The following is a 13,817-nucleotide window of genomic DNA, read 5'->3' on the forward strand; positions in this document are numbered from 1 at the left end:
TCTGCAAGTAAAATGGGTTGGGCAAACATATCTCAGGCAACAACGAAATGTGACAAAAGGTGACAAAAAGGGGTGTCGTTTTTCCTCTGAAGACTGGTGATGTATGGCAAAACCAGAATAGTCCACGATGAGATGGAAAAAGGAAAAACAAAACAAAAATAACATCTCAGGAGGCTCACAGGGTATGAGTCCGTTCCCTGGGCACAGGAAAATGTCAACAGAAGAATATCACGGAGGCTCAGGTACGTGAAAGTCTATCTCCGGGTGCAGGCTTGAACGTTGCACAACAGTAGGTAAGTAGTCCTTTTAAAAAGTCCTTTAAAGGAAATGAACATATCACAAGTAAGTCTTCTTCTCACTCTTGAACTTCAGACGATGTAAGGATGCATTTAACGATGAGATGGCAGGGCTGGTAGTTGTCTTCTCCGCTGCTGGTGTAGGAAATCCTTATAACGAACAGGTGGTTGTCCTCTTGTAGTCCTGTCAGATCTTCGTAGCGGCTGAGTTTCTACAGGCCTTGTTTCAAGGGAACTTGGTATCTCTTGAGCTGTAGTAGACACTTCTTGAGATAGCTCCTCTGGTTGAAGTGCGGTTGTATTGGTCTTGGCAGGCACTAAGATATTGAGCCATGGTGTAAGGAACCATTGTAAAGGATCAGAGTCTAATAATGCTTTTCCAAAAGACTGTAGTGGATTCTCTGAATCAGATGATTTTGTAGGCTCTGGTTCTATGGATTGTGTTTCTTCTTGGACAGTTTCTTCTTGAAGAGTTTCTTCTTGAGTACTTTCTTTGAGACATAACTTAAGGCGATTGCGATGTACTACACGTGATTTGTTCTCTTTAGTGATCTCATAAGTATGAGTTTCTGGATTGAGAATAGCTGTAATGGTGTAAGGTTCTCTCTCCCATTTGCTATCTAACTTGCTGGTGCGATGGTCATTTTTTAACCACACATGGTCACCAATTTTGAGAGGTTCTGCTTTGGCAGATTGGTTATAATCTTTTTGTTGCTTTTCATGAGCATGTTCCATGCGATGTTGAACAATTTCTTGTGCATCAATTAGACGTCTTTGGTGCTCACTCACCCAATCAGTCTTTGGTAGAGGGTTGATTGCATCAGGCACTTGTATGCCCAAAGTATGGTCAGCAGGTAGTTTACCTTGTCGGCCAAACATGAGATAGTAAGGTGTATATCCAGTAGAACAGTGAATGGTGTTGTTGTAGGTGTACATCAATTGAGGCAATAGAGTAGGCCAATCACTTCTTGTAGCAGGTGGTACTGCTCTTAACATCTCAATTAAAGTTTGGTTCATTTTCTCGCAAAGTCCATTCCCTTGGGGGTGGTAGGCTGTGGTCCTGATTTTCTGACAATTGTGAAGTGTACACAGTTCTTTGAAGAGTTGCGACTCAAAGGCAGATCCCTGATCTGTAAGGATTTTTTCTGGGCATCCATATGGCAATAGGAAATGTTTCCAGAAGGCATCTGCAGTTGTCTTAGCAGTCAAGTCCTTGACAGGTACGGCTACAACAAATTTGGTATAATGATCAATGATGGTCATGGCGTATGTGTAACCTGAGCGACTTGGTTCCAGCTTCACATGGTCAATTGCAACTATTTCTAGCGGTGTTCTGCTTACAATGGGATGTAAGGGTGCTTTTTGATCATGTTTTTCATTTCTTCCAACAGCACAGGTGGAACATTCTCGACACCACTTTTCAATGTCTCCTCTCATCCCAATCCAGTAGAATCTCCTACGGATGGTGGCTTCTGTCTTCTGCACGCCAAAGTGTCCTGATTGGTCATGATACATTTCAAGAATGATTCTTGCATCTCGGCGTGGTATTAAGATTTGGTATAGACGATCCCAGGTAATTGGGTCTAAAGTTCTTCTTAATAGTAGGCCCTTCTGTAGGAAGAGATGTTTTCTGTGTCTCCAAAGTTTTGACAATTCTGGATCAGCATTTCTTCTGCGAATTCTTTCAGGTGTTCTTCCGCTGGTGAAGAAATCTTGCAGTTCTCCCAACACTCTGCTTTCATTTTGCAGCTTGATCCACCTTTCTTTGTCCACTTGGGATCTTGGATCCACTTGTTGTTGAAGGTTAAGGACTTTTCTTCCTTTGATGGTGATAATGTCTTGTTGGGCAAAATTTTTGTAAAAAGCTGGCATTTCTACCTCTTCCCAAACATCTTCCTGTGTAGTAGGGTCTTCTTGGGTAGGCAGACGAGATAATGCATCCGCATTTTCATTTGCTTTTCCTGTTCTGTATTTTATGGTGAAATCGTAGTTAGCTAGGCGTGAGGCCCATCTTTGTTCCAATGCTCCCAACTTAGCGGTATTAAGATGTGCTAGTGGGTTGTTATCTGTGAAGGCCACAAATGGTGTTGCGGCAAGGTAATCTTTAAATTTTTCCGTAACAGCCCACACGAGTGCAAGGAATTCCAATTTGAAGGAACTATAGTTTTGGTCATTTCTTTCAGTACCTCTAAGAGATCTACTAGCGTAGGAAATAACTCTTTCTTTACCTTCTTGTACTTGTGACAGGACAGCTCCCAGACCTTTCTTACTAGCATCTGTGTAAAGATGAAATGGCTGCTGGTAATCTGGATAGCCTAGGATTGGTGGTTCTGTTAACTTCTTCTTCAGGAGCTGGAAGGCAATTTCTCTTTCTGTGTTCCATTCAACTGGTATTGGAGACTTTTGGTACCTCTTAGGATGTCCTCTCAGAAGTTCTAGTATTGGCCCCGCAATTTGGGCAAAATGAGGAATAAAGCGTCTGTAGTATCCTGCGAAACTGAGAAAACTCCTCACTTCTTTCACTGTAGTAGGAGTAGGCCAATTTCGGACTGCGGCTATCTTCTCTGGATCCGGTTTAACACCTTCAGAGCTTACAATATGCCCTAAGTATTTGACTTCTGACTTCAGTAGATAGCACTTAGATGGTTTGACTTTGAGTCCATGTTTAATGAGGATTTGAAAAACTTCGGCCAAATGTTTCAAGTGATCTTCATAAGATTTTGAGTAGATGATGACATCGTCTAAGTACAACAGGACGGTTTCAAAATTTTTGTGTCCTAAACAACGCTCCATTAATCTTTGAAAAGTTCCGGGCGCATTGCAAAGTCCAAAAGGCATGCAGTTGAACTCAAATAGGCCCATAGGAGTGGTAAATGCAGTCTTCTCACGATCTTCAGGTGCCATTGGTACTTGCCAGTATCCACTGGTTAAATCAAGGGTAGAGAAGTAGGCTGAAGATCCTAAAGCTGTCAAAGATTCCTCTATGCGTGGTAAAGGGTAAGCATCCTTGTGGGTGATTTGGTTAATTTTTCTGTAATCCACACAGAATCTGATGTTACCATCCTTTTTACGGACAAGGACTAGAGGTGCAGCCCATGGACTATGGCTGTCTCTAATGACATTGGAGTCCTTCATCTCTTGGATCATTTGCTTTACGGATTGGTACATAGTTGGTGGTATAGGCCGATATCTTTCCTTGATCGGTGGGTGTGAACCTGTAGGGATGGAGTGCTTGATGATATCCACTTCTCCATAGTCTGTGGAATGCTTACTGAAGGCACAGTGAAGCTCCTTCACAATTTTTAGTACTCCCTCAATTTGGTTTGCTGGTGTGGAAGCATCTCCCACATGAAGTTCTTTCCACCAGGATGTGTTTACATTTTGGTCCTGTGGGTTCTGGCTCTTGGTAATTTGCTCTGTGGTAGCTGTAGCCACACTGATGACATCTTGAAAAGTGACTTGGATTAGCTGTGCAATAGGACGGTGTTTTGTTAGTGTTACACTGCTATCACTCAAGTTTAGGAGTCGTATAGGCACTTTACCTTCAGAGACGGTTACTAGGCTTCTTGCAGCTCTAACTAGAGGATAGTCTTCCAAAACAACTGGCTCTACCAGGGCTTGGTAGTCTTGACCTTGAATTCCGACTACGGCTCGGCACCACAAGAGAGTTTCGGTGTTGGGTTTGAGGATCACAGGTTGCTTATCCCGGATGCGGGCACAGCAAATTTCTCCTTTTTCGTTGGTGAATCTCTGTTGCGCATTTAGTACACGGATGGTTTGTTGGATCACCTTCTTAGAATCAGGAGAGGCAGTAGGCACTAACTGGTGCAAGGCTTCTAGCATCTCAACATAACAGTTCCTGAGGACATTCATTCCTAGGACAATTGGAGGGTTAGGGTTATTGTCTCTGACTCGTACCACAATAAGGCCTTGTCGAGGAAGTGTAGTTCCTCCTACTTGAATGGTAGGTTCCCAATAACCATGGACTGGTACGGGTTTGCCGTTACTGGCTATGAGACTCAGCCAGGATTCTGGAGGCTGGGTTAGCTGACTTTGATCCCAGTATTTTTCAAAGGCTGCTTGTTGGATAGTGGTGACTTGGGATCCGGTGTCAACTAGGGCAACAAAAGGAACTCCATTTATTTGAAGTGCCACTTCAGGACGGGATCCAACGTATCTTTGCATCCAGTGGGAATCTTCTGGACCTATTGGTTTACCTCCCGAGGGGTGGTCCTTGGCCTCAGGGGTTTCCCGTTTAACTGCCAGCAGGTTGCTTCTGTATGGCCTGGTTTGTGACAGTATGTGCAGATTGGCCGCTTAGGGGTACTAGTGCGGTCAGGGGGACGTCCGCCAGAATTTCTGGAATAAGTCTCTCTATAATTAGAGGAGAAGAGTCTTCTGGACACCGGTTTCTCATCCTCTAGCATTAATGGTTTTTCCCATTGTTCCAACTTTTGGTGGACTTTCTCCAGACTTTTAGTCAGGAAATGGACTTGCTCAGTCAAGGCGGCAACTGTGTCAGGAACTGGAGCTTGGGTTGCCTGACTGACTATAGGTAAAGACTTTGCAAGGGTAACTAGCTGTGATACAGGCACTTCAACAGATCTAACAGGTTCTGTTGGTGGGCTTTTTCCCAGTATGCTGATAGCTAATTCTTTAAAATCTAAGAAGGTAGCTCCTGGATGTTGGGCGGCTAACATTCTTAGTTGGCTCTTTAGATTGTCTGTATTGACGCCTTCAATAAATTGTTCTTTCAGGGTTTTGTCCTGATTCTCTGCCTCACGGGGGTCTACTTGGACAACAGCTCTAAGGGCTTCCTGCAAAGATAATGCAAAGTCTCTGAGTGACTCACCAGATTGCTGTTTCTTGCTGAAGAACCTCATCTTGACCTCTGACACGGTTCTGGGTTCAAAGGTGGTGTAGAGACGTTCAAAAATTTGCTCCATGGTCTTTCTCTCTGAGCTTGGCCAAGATTTCACTTCTCTGAGTGCAGCTCCTTCCAATTGAGCAAGAAGAATCTCCATCTGTTGCTCTGAGGATACAGGGTACAATCTGAACACAGCAAGAATTTTTTCTTTAAAGTCTCTTAAAGTATGAATTTCTCCAGAATATCGTGGGAACCAGGGGGCCCCAAAATAATAAGGCATGGTTAAAGGCATTAAGCTTGGTGCTGCAGCGGTTGGGATTGTACTGGGACCGACTGCGGCTGCTGCAGGGGGTCTGCTGAGGTCAGGCTGCACGTCATCTTCATGCACAGACATGGTAACAGTAGGTGAATTCTAGTTAGGTAAGTCAAATGCGTTTTTAGACACTTTTTGTGCGGTGTTGCTATGGGCAACCGCTGTCTTGCGGGTGTATGGCCCTTTAAGAATTTAATGTCAGCTGAATACAATGCTGCAGCAATGTTGATTTTGGGTCTCTGGCAGAGTTCCTGCTATTAGTGCTCCTTATAGTTAGTAGAGGCAACTGCCAGGTTGCGATTACTGCTCGGACGGCAAGCAATGCGATTATTTTCTCTTCTTAGTCTCGCGACTTCTGGGGCGTGCGCTTTTCACACTCTCCACCCAGGATTGACACAGCAAAGGAAAGGCGTGCTGGCCGGACAATTTTGCATAAATGGGTGGCACCAAACTTTCCCGCTCTCCAGGGGGTGTCACTAACTTATCCACAGTGATGGCACAGACATTTTTGAACAGGAAGGCCTCCGGCAGCCATTTTAAGTGAATAGAAACAGTCAATTCAAATACAGCAAGCAGTTTTGTTGACACACAAATGTCTGATTTCCTCTCTTTGGATGCTGCGATTTTTATGCTGATAACTGGGATAACACTTCCATGCGACTTTGAAACAGTTTAAACAGTTCTGTGGCCCCACAAAGCGTGCAATAAGTAAACAGTCTCTCAATAAAGCAAAGGGGCTTATTCTAATGCAACATTCTTTTAGATAAGGCGCAGGGGTTAATATCCTGTTCGTGACGCCAAATTTTTATGCGACGAGCCAGAACCACAGGGGCGACACGTGAGGTGCACGGTGGGCCGATGAGAGACAGCAATAATACAGTTCATCGGTTTACTTACGGTTAGCAGAAAGCCTCCCTGGGCTGGTCGCACAGTGAAGAGGAAGACAGCACGAAATCCTCCGGGGCACGCTCTGTGATAGGGAAACGCCAGCCAAGATGGTGGTTGAGGTGCCCGTGATGACAGGGGTGTTTAGAGTGCTTGTGGTGGCTGGGTCCCTTGATGGTATTTGTCGTGACGCCAGTACCGTTAATGGTGGTACAACCAGTTGTAATAGCAATAGTGAAGAATGAGGTAGACAGTGGTAGGATACAACTCACAACTTTTACTGTGACTGGTTTTGATTGCAGCATAAACATCCAGATAGAATACAGTCTCTGGGTAAATAGAGGAATTCTGCTGATCCACTGTTAATAGGTTTTGGTAGGTCTTGTCTCAGGCTGTGGTTCAGTATAATGCTTACTTGTTCCTGGTCCCTTTAGAATCCAGTGAAATTTGGTGAGGTTGCCAGTGGCTAAGGAAATCCTTCACCTTTATTCTCAAAGGTCTTGCTGCCGTTTGGTGGCTTTTTACCCTTTGATTTTAGCAGTTCCAATTTGTCCCTCTCTGGACTGACCTTCTGTCACCTTCACATGGAGCTTTTCTCCACACACAGACTTCCTGAACTGAACAACTGACCACAGATAAACCTGAGCTGGGATAGATATCCCAAAGTGGTGCTATCCCCATCTTGTGGTGGGAAGTATGAAGCACACTTGACCAGCCTATGAACAGGGATTAAACAGGTGTAGCAATGCACATGCAAAAAACAACAATAACAAAGAAGTAATACATTTGCAGTTCCCACGTGTCCTGAGTGGGACGCTGCAGTATCAGCAGGAAGCATTGATAGTTTCAAAAAACTAGTAGATGGGCACCTTAGAGACAACAACATACAGGGGTATACGATGTACGGTTAAAAGCAAACACACACACACATCATAGGTTGAACTGGATGGACTGATGTCTTTTATCAACCTCACTAACTATGTAATTATGTAACAGCTATTTCGTTTTTGCAACTGACATCGGCCATCTATTGTATTTCTCACTGGTATTAGACTCCTTATCTCCTCCCCCTCTCTCCCATGTACTGTAAGCTCACCCTATATATAACCATCAGGAACTGTGCTTGCTAATACTCAACACCTGAAGAAAGAGCGTGCATGCTCAGTTAGAGCTTAGTGCAGGCTCAGAAACGCCTCGTGTTTGCCTAGCTCCCCGGTGATGTCACATGCCTCTCTCCGCGCTGTGTGTCTCTTCACAGCCTCTGCCTGGGACCCGGAAGTCAACAGAAGACTGCCAGCATCATCTTCTCCCACAGACCAGGGTGCCCCCGACTGATGATTCGGGTTGAACGGACAGGCAGTTCACCAGGAGGAGCCTTACCACTGCATTATCCTAAAAGCCTGATGTTTTCTGGCTTCTATGAGTTGCCATTTGTCTTTTTATTTTGTGCTAAATTAAAAGTCTACACTCGAGGCACTTTTCTGCTCTCCTTATATATGGAGGGAGCAATAGTTGGGGTTGAGTCACTGTTTTCACTTATTGGGTTTCAACTACCTAAGGAGCAGAAATAGTTCACTTTATGAAGTCAAATGTTCATTATATACTGTATAACATAAATGTGTAGTGCAATCAACAGTCGAAACTCAAAAGACAATATACATAGCAGTGAAGCAAAACAATATGAAGTCCATATACTAGTCCTTGAATAAAGAAGGAAAAAAACACTTGTGCAGAGAAGAAGGAACCACAAATCCCAGCATGCGGATGTAATCCGTACTTCTTAGCAAACAAACGATCACCCGTGGAAGCAACAGCACACCAATAGCAGCTTACCAGATTGCGATGGCCACTCAAACTAATGGAGAGGCCATTAAACGCTTGACACAAAGTAAGGAGACCACCAGGTATCACTTCTTAGGGTGTTGAAACAGGGAGGCATTCAAGACCAGGGGATTGGGAGCCACATATGTAAATAAGTATACAGGCACATAGCGTAGTAACTTTTAAAACATCCAATTTATTTTAAAAGAAGTGCACTCACATGATCCAAAGAATAGTCAGGCATATTCAATTCATAAGATGCTGAAAGAGTAGGAGCTGCGGCGTCCCCGCACTCATAGAATAAAAGCCAGCTCTGGGGACGTGGTGACGTCACGTCTGGCACCGCCCAACGCGTTTCATCATAGGCTTGACGTCGTCAGGGGCGTGGCTGCCAGACGTGACTCCATGCCTATTTATATCCCCCATTATAGAACAGAGGGCGGTATGGACACCGCCTATCTACAACGAACAAAGGGCGAAGGTGCCACATTGTGAGCGAAAGTCAATATCGGGAAGGGCGGAAGTGATGCAAACTCCAGGCGTATAACACCACGGGAAGATAAAAGTAAACAAAAGATGGGGGCCGAAATGAGGTAAAACCCCGGCTTAGAAGGATCCAGTCAATGATGAATTCTAAGTAATAGCACCGTGGACCCTGAGTAGCAAATGTCTACATTCACCCTATTTCCCATTCACTTTCAAGTAAAGAGAGAAAAAAGGGGGAAGGGGCAAAACAAAACATTATTAAATGTAATAACACCCATGGAGTATATATAGTATATGTTAATGGCACCCCATCTAGTGGTCAAAACATAGTATGATCATGATGTTCAAAAAATATATATTGAATGGCCCAATAGATGACACAATAAAAAAATAATCATGATGTAGCAGTTCCTAATGAGACCTTAGTGTGAAAATCAAAAACATAATACCACAATAAGTTAATATTAAAAACTACAATAACTAGTAAAAAAGCACATCATTAATATAAAAAAAATATCAATATTACACAAAAAAAATATATATAAAAATAAAATGATTAACTTTTTCTGATAAAACAGTTGATGTCCCACTCCACGTTTAGACCAAAGGGAACGTATGTTTTCAAACAATAAATCCAGCGTGTTTCGATACGCGAAATCTCCCTTTTAATGTTCGAACCCCTCCAATGAGGAGTAAATTTGTTGATAACGACAAAAAACGTGTCTTTGGGGTTCCTATGATGGCACAAATCATAGTGTTTAGAAACACTTTGGCCCGGGAATCTTTTTTTAATGTTCCCAACGTGTTCCCCTAGTCGTACTTGTAAGGCTCTCATGGTGCGGTTGACATGTTGTTTGCTGCACTTACATTGTAATAAGTATACAACATTTTTTGTGGAGCACGTGATGAAAGAATTGATGACAAACTCTCTGCCCGTTTGTACCGATCGGAATTTTTCAATCTTTCTTTTTTTTTCCAAACAATCTTTCTACCTTTGAAAGAATTTAAGGAACAGATATTGCACTTATGGCAGGGGAAATAACCCTTCAATTCAGGAAAGAAAATAGGTCCACTCGGTCAATCGATAACATTATGTGCTATTTTGTGTCTTAAGCCTCGTACACACGAGTAGAGATTCGGCCGGGAAATTTCGTCCGACGACCGATCTGCCGATTTTCGGCTTGTTAGTATGGTGCTTCCGACAACCGACTCCGACTTTTCGGCCGAAAAAATCCTGGTGTGCAGGCTATATAATTTTTGTCGACCGTCAAAACATGTCCGATTTTCGTCTCATTAGTACAGATTTCGGTGGGGAAAAATCTTATGAGCAAGACTAGGCATGCTCAGAGATGAAAGAACACAAAGAAAGCAATCCAACACATGACATCACTTCTGAAGTAGAATTCTGTCGTGCGGGAAAATTTGTGTGCAGTCTAGAGCACATTCCAACCAACAGACACCACTCTGGACAAAAGACAGACGACCGGTCGGCGGAAATTAGTTGCGTGTGTATGAGGCTTAAGGGAAGGTACACCTCTAAACACAACACATGTTTGATTTGGAAGAGCTGGACCTAAAATACGATCATTCTTCACTACGGGCCAGTGTTACCGAATTATATTTTTGATCAGAAAATGTTGCGCAGAGAAAGATGTTACAAATGTATTTTTAGAGTTATTATTTTGATTTTTGCGCTTACTAGACTCCAAAAGCGACGTTCTATTGATATTAACCACCTTCTTAATAGTATTATCTAAGGTGTCACTATCATAACCTTTACTGCTTCTGACCAGGAATCGTGATGGCAGCTATCAACTGGGATAAAGCAATTACGATCAGTTTGTTTGAAGTGAGTGATGGTAGTTATCTGATCTCCACATGCAAGCAAATTGAGATCCAGGAAGGTCAACTGTGAAGTCAATGCTGTATCCTGGCCTAGGCCAACAAGGCCCAGGCCTAGGGCGGCACTTTGCAGGGGGGCAGCAAAAAAATATTTAATGATTTGTATAATGACTATGGACTTCCTATTTATTATACAAATAAGTGAAATAATCTTATAATTACAATCAGTGGAAGCAAACACAAGTCCAAATATCTTAAAAGAGTAATCTTACTAATCCCGTGACATTAGGCTGTACTAATGGGCACTGATAAGGCTGCACTGGTGGCCACTGATGGGGCTACACTGGTGACCACTGATGAGGCCACACTGATATGATTAAAGAGGCGGCACTGATAAGGCTGCACTGATGAGGCTAAACTTATGGGAACTGATGAAGCTATGCTGATGGGCACTGATAGACTGTGGTTATGGTCTGTGGTTTACAGATGATAGGGTGGGTCATAAACAGGAAGGGGTGTGGCCTTTACAGGAAGTGCTGGGTCATATTTAAATTAGGGGGTGCACAAGTTTAGTCAGGCCTAGGGCAGCACAAAACCTAAATACACCACTGTGTGAAGTACTACTAGAGTACTCCAACCTATAATGTTCATTATAGTATATAAAGTGGAGCTGTGTTGTCTTCAATCATCCATTCCTGTGAACCCCATCTTTTTTATTTTCCTTTCCAAATGTAGCACCCTCTTGAGTGTAGAGTCGGCTGCTAGGTAAATTTAGTTAGCAACGATGGAGTAGGGGTTGATTATTTAGGGCTGCTCAGTGTTTCACACTGGGTTCAGTCCTGCAGGAGAAGACTCCCTGCTACAGCGCCCTCGAGGAAGACACCTGAGACCCCAGCTAGGCTTAGCTAGGGGGGCCTTTTTGCAAATTCACATCCAGGGATCAAGTCATGTCTGGAGAAGCTCACTGGAGAGAGACTGGAGGAAGTTGGTGGGAAAGAGTACACCTGTCCCATGGTGTGAGTCTACATCTCCCTCACTAGGAAGAGCCTGGTGGATATCCACCAGGAGTCAACCGATTATCCTGTGGGTAAGCCACCCTATTGCTGAGGAGTTAGTGACTGTATGTAGCTGTTAAACTCTGTAAGGGGTACATGTCACCATCAGCATAGAGTTCCTGTGGGACTTTCCTTTTTGTACTGTACAGCCAGAAAAAGAGAAGTCCTCAAGTTTTCCATTTCTATAGTTTTATAGAATCCCATGCTCCCTCTCCCTATCCTAGTTCATCATTCCCAATAAAAAAAAAAAAAAAACAAACCTAAAAAGAAACCCCTAGACTGTTCTTTGGAGCCAATGTAAAAGTAAGGAAATGCTGTGCCTAGCTCTGTGTGCTTTAAGAGAAAATAGGACTTCATTTACTAGCAGCTCCTATGGAGGTGCGCTACACAAATAATTTTTTCAGGTATACCTGTATTTTACTGCGATGGCAGTGTAAATCGGACATTGATTTGTGTACGTGATATAGTTGTTGGTATAATGGGTGGAATTATTTCGCAATAGCTTTGGTGTCAAAAACGAGTGAGTCAGAAGATGTTTTTTTTTTTATATGAACGTCGCAGTTTTTTTCTGTTGCAGTTACCTAGCTAGGAGGCGACTGGACTTATCCTCAAATTCGTATATGCGATGAGAAACTATGCAAAACTTTTGCTTCTGTTCAGCGAGGAGGAGGGACTTCAATTCTTCACGTTTTTGTGTGAGGGAATGCAGTAGAGGTAAGGAATGCAAAGCTTTATGACTCTTCTCTAAAGCAGAAATTGCCCTGACAAGGGAAGACTGGTGCTTACACCGTGCCCTCTCCTTTCTAGCCCCCTGACTCTATCAATTTGCCTCAAACATGAGCCTTATGAGCTTCCCAAAGTACACCCAGAGATATGTTTGGATCCTCGTTAACCTTAAAGAAAAAGGATAGCTCCTCACCAATCTGTTCCCTATCAACAAAGTCAGCCAAAAGAGAGTCATTAAGCTTCCAGTTAGTGGCTTTAAGGGGTGTGAAGGGGATATTAAGACTCAAACAAACCGGGGAATGAGCACAGACGGTGGTCACATTAATTTTGGATTGGTGTATCAATTCTAGGTGATGGTGGTCTATGAATATGTAAATGATTCTGGAATAGGAATTGTGGATGAGTGAAGTGTGAGTAGTCCCTCCCCTTTGGGTTTACAATTCCCCATAAGTTGGGTATCTAAAAGACATTTATAAATAAACGTTAAGCATTTGTTGGAGATGTGTGATGAACCCTTGGACGTATCTATTTTGGGTTCTAAAGGGGCGTTCAGGTCCGCAGCTAAAATTACGCACCCCTCTGCAAAATCCCTAAGCCTAGATAAGACCTTAGCAAGAAAGCCAGCTTGATCATGGTTGGGTGCACATATATTGGCAAGCGTACATGGAAAATTACCCAGGGTGCCTTTCAAGAAAATAAACCTTCCATATGTATCTACCACAGATGATTCCAACTTAAAGGCTGTATCCCTGTGAACACCCAATGGCGACTCCCTTTGTGTTATGTACATCTGAGAGATCATAGTACCAGGTTTGGTCAATCCTGGAGGTGATCCTGGTGAAAAATTATTCTATCAGTCCTTCTGAAAATATAATCCCCTATTACCACCAACTGTCTAGACAGCAGAAACACAACAGGATATAGTTGAGGACTAATGGTATGATACAGGAGATGGTCAGAGACTGTGCATATAAAACAAGAGATGATCAGAGACTGCAAACATGAGAAAAGAAATTGTCAGAGACTGCAGATATGACACAAGAGATGGTCAGACACTGCAGATATAGTTACATAGTTGCATAGTAGTTAAGGTTGAAAAAAGACAATAGCCCATCCAGTGCAACCTGTGTAGGTGTGTTGGCCTTAATCATTTCCCATACCCATGAATGTTTTGAATGTTTTGAGCCTTGAGATGTACTTCCAAGAGTCATTTAAACGTAGCCATACTCCCCACAGTTACTACCATTTGTGGTAGAGAATTCCACAGTCTTGTAGCCCTAACTGTAAAGAACCCCCTGCATAGCCTGAGGTTAAAATGCTTCTCCTCTAATCCCATTTTACAGCCTCATGTCCTCATGCATTCCTTGCGACTGAATAGTTTTTTTCTATGTCGAGATCACTGTTGAGGTATTTGTAAATCGCTATCATGTCCCGTCTCAGGTGTCTCTTTTCTAGGGAGAATAAATCAAGCGCTTGTAGATGCTCTTCATAATTAAGGTCCTCCAATCCCCTAATTTTGTTGCCCT

Source organism: Pelophylax lessonae, assembly GCF_965119305.1.
Source record: "Pelophylax lessonae genome assembly, chromosome: 2".
Taxonomy (NCBI): Eukaryota; Metazoa; Chordata; class Amphibia; order Anura; family Ranidae; genus Pelophylax; species Pelophylax lessonae.